The 6806-nt window shown below is 36.9% G+C and overlaps 1 pseudogene; it reads left to right on the top strand.

Moving 5' to 3' along the window:
* Positions 1 to 3653: 3653 nt before the first annotated feature.
* On the top strand, positions 3654 to 6437 carry LOC146462279 (trace amine-associated receptor 1-like; annotated as a pseudogene).
* Positions 6438 to 6806: the final 369 nt, after the last annotated feature.

Here is a 6806-nt window from a genome sequence, read left to right as displayed (position 1 = left end):
AGGGGGTTAATCCACAAGATGTTTAGCAGAAGTGTACAGCCCACATGTTCACAAGCTGGATCCTTTTTAGACCAGAATGCTGCTATGCCCTTCTCTTTGGCCATATCGATGCTGACATAATCCATTGAAGATGAATTCCTTACCACAAACCTAAGTAATTAAGGTACAACCCCAAAATCAGATCGTACCTATGTTGGTGATATAAAAGAGAAACCTCCCAGTGGACCGAAAAAAAAACTATTTCAATCATACTCATTTAGTGGCTCATCATCGATCGGGCCTTCATTTTCTAGACATTGATTAAAAGTTGTCTCAATAACAGCTGCATTTGTGCACACAGCAGTAAAATTCTCAGTGTCCGCAATACAGGACATAGAAGGTGGTATCTTATCACATGACTTTGCGTTCTCACGACAACAGACACTTTCCCGCCCAGTTTGCATGGGCACACAGTTTCACAAATGCACCTACATTTTAAGTCAAGATCAGACAGAAAGGTAAAAATTTCATCAAAACAGCATGTAATCACTAGCAAGCTGTCAATAATACGGATATTAAACAACAACTGTTAGCCTTGGGCTTGTTCACGCAATGGGAATGAAAACTGAATTCACAAAAACAGCTACATGGAAGGCATGGTTAATTATTGCATAACAACAAACAACGAAAACATGAAAAAAAGCGTAGGGAACACATGAAATGCCTGAAATGAAAGTTTAACGCACGCAGTTTTTAATTCTACGGAGACCTTTTTTACAGTATAGTGAAAAAGCAAAAATATTAATTAGTCGTCCGCGAGGAGAAACGCGGATGGAAAAAACGGCAGCATCGAAATCGTGGCTGCTAGTATGGCTTTACAGCATACAGAGAACAAGGCAAGTGCTTTAAATGAGATTGCAACGTTTCTATTTACAATTCTACGGCGACCTTTTACAGTATATTGAGAAAACAAACGCTCGCCAATCCACGTGACCGATTCGGTCCTCGCCGGTTTAAGTCGTATTACATGCGTTGCTGTCAGACGAGTTCGTTGCAATTGGTTCATATTGGTACGGCCCTACGTTGAAAACCACAGGTTCCACTTCGAAGTGAGAAAAAAAGGTTGAAGCGAAGAACTTTCGGACAGGAACAGATCACAAGAAAACTCCACCATGCTGAGCGAAGTAATCTGCTCCCCAACAGTGACGTCACAATAACAAGAGCTAGTTTCCATTTCTTCCATTTCAGAAACGTATTCGTTAGTTCTTCGGATATTTCCGTACTCTAACTTGTTTTACTCCCTCAAAAGCTCAGATAGGGCAATTTCTACGTGATTTTGTATTCCAATAGTTCATTTTAGTGGTTATTCCCTTGTGAATGGCATGACAAAAAGTATCAAAATTTTGGTTCATTTTATCTTTAACAAGCTTTTTGCCGTTTCAGGCAAAATCCGTTACTTTTGCTAAATTTGCTAAATTCGCGGCATGACGAGGGCTCTCTTTGCTTATCTTTTCCTTTGCTAAATCTGTTGTCCTTGCTGGATTTGCGATTTTTCTTGACAAGCTTTTTGCCGTTGCAGGCAAAATCGTTGTTAATTATGCAATCCTCTGCATAATTGATAAAATTCAGAAAGCAATAGATGACCGAAGCTATTCTTGTGGTATATTCCTTGATTTTACCAAAGCATTTGACACCGTCAATCACCAGATTTTGATTAAAAAATTAAAATATTATGGTATTCGAGGCATTGCCAAAGAATGGTTTATTTCCTATCTCAGTGACCGACAACAAATTGTTACTGTTAATGATGCAACATCCACTAAATGTAATGTAACTTGTGGAATCCCGCAGGGATCGGTACTTGGCCCACTGTTATTTTTATTATATGTAACTGATTTTCACTGCTGCTCAGATATCTTCGATTTTCATCTTTTTGCAGATGATGCAAATCTGTTTTATAAAAGCAAATCTCTTTCTATTCTAGAAACAAACATAAATGCTGAATTAAATAATATTCACATATGGCTCTGTGCTAATAAGCTATCACTTAATATAGAAAAGTCAAATTTTGTAATTTTCCATCCACCTCAGAAGAAGTTACAATCTCATGATTTCAATCTGGCTATCAATAACAAGCAACTTAAGCGAGAATTCTCTATAAGGTATCTGGGGATCCTAATTGATTCAAATTTAAACTGGAAGGACCAGGTTGAATGTATCACTAAGAAAATCAGAAGAAGCATTGGTATCCTCTCTAAACTTCGATATTATGTTAGCCTAGATATTTTATTAAGCTTATATTATGCCCTTATATATCCCTTTTTGACTTATGGAATAATTATCTGGGGAAATACCTATAAGACTACTCTTCAGCCAATTGTTATTCTACAGAAAAAAGCAATGCGAATTATTACCTTCTCCACATTTGATGAACACTCTAGTCCTTTGTTTAATCTTGAAATTATAAAATTTTTGGACCTAGTAACTTTTTATTTAGCCATCTTTATGTACAAATATCACAATCAACTATTACCACCTGTTTTTATTTCTTTTTTCATTGAAATAACACAGATTCATAGCTATAATACAAGGCTTGCTGCAAAACAGTCTTATTATCTCCCAAAAGCAAGAACTAATTATGGAATATTCAATATTAGATTTCAAGGTCCATCAGTGTGGAATTCCATTGATGAAGATATTAAATCATCCTCTTTGTCTTTATTTAAAAAGAAAATGAAACAACACTTAATCAAAGATTACTAGACATCTGTACTTCGATTTCGATTTTGCAATTCTAAGATAAGAAATAATACTGTTTTGCAACGCAACAATTATGGTCATTTTAATATACTGGTACTTTACTTAACTCTGTTTAACTTTATTTTTGTGTGTATTTATGTGTGTTTGTTCTTGTGTCCCTGACCTTAACATTAAAATATCTTTTCTTACAGCTGGCTGCCTGGCATTTTTAACTTCTAGGTTATTTCGGGCAGCCAGCACCCCTTTCATCTATTCTATGTATATATTTATATTTTCTATTGTAATTATAATGGGGTGGAATAAAGTATTGTTGTTGTTGTTGTTGTTACTTTTGCTAAATTTGCGGTTTGAAGAGGGCCTCCTTTGCCTTTCACACGCTTTGCCTGCCTTTTCCTTTGCTAAATTTGTGATTCTTGCTATATTAACGATTTTTGTTGGCTAACGTTTTGCCTTTGCAGGCGAAATCCTTGTCACTTTTGCTTCATTTTTATTTCCACAATATTTTTCTCAGATTTCTTATATATATATTTGCTAAAGATTCCTGTAAGGAATTTCTTCTGTCATTTTTTGCTAAAATTGTTATCGAAATTTGCTAGCAAATTATTGCCAGAGCTTTCAATCCTGGACATATCTCTTCTAAAGCGTGATACTAGATGAGGCCGAAAAATGTAATTGTTTTAGAATAAATCTTCATTGATATTCGACCAAAAACGTTTTACTTCATAACGTTGTTTTCAAGTACAAACTACCCGTGTTTAGCAATTTTTCTCTGCTCACTGTCTACCACAGGAACAAAATAAACGAGCAAGGTGGCAAACTCAGACGAAGAACACTAGTGGAGTTGTGATAAATTTCAGTAGCATTTTACATGCACCGCCAAGTTGTTTTTGCAACGAAAACCGAAACATGGCCATAAAAACGACAGGTGGTTTTTCGAACGAGGGCTTGCTTCCTTGAATAGTATAAACTAAACCTACAAATGTTCTCACAAGTTATTTGCATGACAATTCTACTTTAATCGTTATTCTCGGTGTCTTGCATCCTGTTCTTACACGTAGTAGTCATCAATAAACTTTGATGCCGGGAAAGATGGATTTGTTAGAGGGCTCAGCTTGATTAAAATACCATTGTCATTCGTTGAGGATGGCAGAAAAAATTAATCTAATAATACACAAGACTCACTGAGGACCATTTCAGTTTAAATTAAAAAGAGCTACTGACTTTCTATCAATTCAAAGAAAGTCTCTTGGTAATCACCGAGAGAAACAAAGGAGTCTTCGAGTGGGTGGGTGATCATCCTGGAGCGAAAATGAAACAAATAATTTCAAATATACAGTAAGAAAACTAGGTCTACATACTTTGGTCGAACATGTTAATTTATTTTTCATAATAGGTGAACCAGAGCGCAGATACAGAAAACCTTTACCTCCGTTTTTGTCTTCTTCTCAAAGAAGGTCCATGTATTTCTTGCTGCTTCAAGTCTGTTTCCCTCCCACGCTGTCAAAATACTCATTAACTTGCGTGATCCTCCAAAAAATCAATGTTTATGTTTTAATATATTCTCCCTGCAATGACAGGACCGACAAGACAATGGCGAAAATCAATCAAAACTTATTCTGTAAACAAAATCTAGAAAAATCTCACGTTAATGTAAGGTCAGTGATCATAAAACCCATATTATTTCCACAAATCACTGGCTAACGTCTTCGGCTATGTCATTCGGAAAATCATTGAGTTTGATTGGGGCGACTCAAAATTGCTACATCGGGCATTAAGTTTTTAATGCCAGCCGTCCAAAGAGAGAGTGCACAACAAACTCGGGGATCATAAACTGAGGCGTTTCAGAGCCACAGAAAAAAATGGATGAATTTATTCGTCAGTATGCAGCAAAACAGACTAATTCAATCACCAAACTATGATCATGTTTGGTTGCCAACTGTATTGTTAACGTGATCAGTCTCTTCGTTGCCTCTCTTGGAAACGCCGTCATTCTAATCTCAATCTGGCGTACACAATCTCTCCACTCTCCATCAAACACTCTGTTGTTCGTCCTCTCATTGACCGATTTTTTTGGTGAGGACATTAACACAGCCTTTGTATATTATATCCAGAATTTACTTCCTTATCACGAAGACAGATGGGCCCAAAGAACTCCTAGATACATTTGATTTCACTTCGAGCCTTCTATCTGGTGTTTCACTTTTTACAGCGACGTTTATCAGCATAGACAGATATCTTGCGCTCTTTCTGCATCTGAGATATCGAAGTGTTGTCACAAACAAAAGGATATCGGTGTTAATCGTTGCATCATGGCTGCTACCCGCAATATGAGGATTTACGTGGATCCATAACCCGCGTTTGTTCTACTTCCTCGGATTTGCTTCTTCTTCCACGTGTTTTTATCATAGTTGCCATGTATTGTAAGATTTATCAAATAATTAGACGACATCGTAAGCACATAAAAAATCAGCCGCAGTTTCAAGAAACCAAGTCATCAAGCCGCGCAAACTTCACCAGTTATACAAGGTCCGTACTAAATACATTTATCGTTTGCCTTCTTCTGTTTCTGTGCTATTTTCCTTATCTTTGCACGGCTGCGCTTATACAACTTGCTGGTCTTAGCGTTTCTAAGAAACTGTCTCTTGAAGTTTCTGGTACAATCATATTCATCAATTCTTCTCTCAATCCCTTTGTTTATTTTTGGCGCGTAAGGGAGTTTCGAAGTGCAATTAAGAACACCTTGCAGCGGTTGCGAATCATGAAAAACGAAGTGGATGTCACGAACACAGGGCCCATGGATTCTTGGTTGTAAACGCAATACTGTAAACATCTTAGTCTATATAGGATCATGCCTTCTCTTGGGAAACGTAAATGTAATTTACACGCTCACTTAAAACACAAAAGCACTAGTCTTCAAGACGGATTTTCGACCTGTAATGTTGTTATGTAGAAAACTTATAATTAGGATGAAAAAATGAAAAAATCATTCTCAAAAAATGAAATGTTACAAGATTTCTTATTTTCTCAAACCACAAAAACCTTAGGGAAGTAAACTTCGAATGTTAAAGAAAATAAAGCTGGTGAAAGTGCTTAAAAAAGAAAATTTCCCCACATGCTTAGCCCATTTGCTTAAGGTTGCTGGCCTACAGTTTTAGAAATGTTTATCAAAACGGTACGGACAAATTCGTAAGAAATAAAATATTGGGTCATAAGATTAAAGCATTGTCACGTCCGTCAGTAATTACATGCGAAAGGCAATTTTATTATGAACAAGAAATCCTAAAAAGAAAATCGAACCCAAGCGCAAAGCGTGTGCAGATGCATGCGTAAGTTCTGTATCTTCGTTGGCTTCGTCATCAGATATTATATTTTAGACTTCCTTCTGGGGGACTTGCCCAATTTAGTGGGAGCTAAAGTAAACTTTAATTTTCACAAGACATTTTATACGGATATTGTTTGCACATCTGGATCACCGTATTCCTAAATAGAACCTCAATTCAACCATGTTAAATTTAATTTCCTAGTTTCTCCCGTTATGTACAGACAATCAAAGAAAAGTCATCCAAGAATGACAATAAATGTCATGTAGATCAAGATGTGTGCGCTGCGAAATAAAACGTTAACACCCAACGGCTTTTATACCAGTTAGTACAAAGCCCCGTCCACACGTATCCGTTTTCGTTTGCAAACGAAAATGTTTTTTTTTTTCGTTTGTCTGCCGTTCATACGTATCCGATGAAAACGATCACCGAAAATAGCCTCGTGACGTCGTCGTTTTCTAATAATTCCGTTTTCAGGTGTCCATGCGAGAACACGACAACGGAGATTTCAAAAATTTTCACTCCAAAGAGCGTTTGGAAAAGTTGGGTTTTTGGTGACCGCTTTCACCGGATACTTGTGGACGGAAGGCCAATCCGTAAAGAAAAGTAGTGTCTTGAGACGAAAACCGATCGTGGCCCAGTTCAGACGATGAACGTTTCATGAGCTGAACTTAATTTGAACCTTGGCCGACGCAAGTCAATCTAAGTACGCCTATTTATTCAGATGCCAAACTTTTCATTTCAGAC

Source organism: Pavona decussata, unplaced genomic scaffold, assembly GCF_977016875.1.
Source record: "Pavona decussata unplaced genomic scaffold, jaPavDecu1.1 SCAFFOLD_190, whole genome shotgun sequence".
NCBI lineage: Eukaryota > Metazoa > Cnidaria > Anthozoa > Scleractinia > Agariciidae > Pavona > Pavona decussata.
This window is presented reverse-complemented; position numbering and strand designations above follow the sequence as displayed.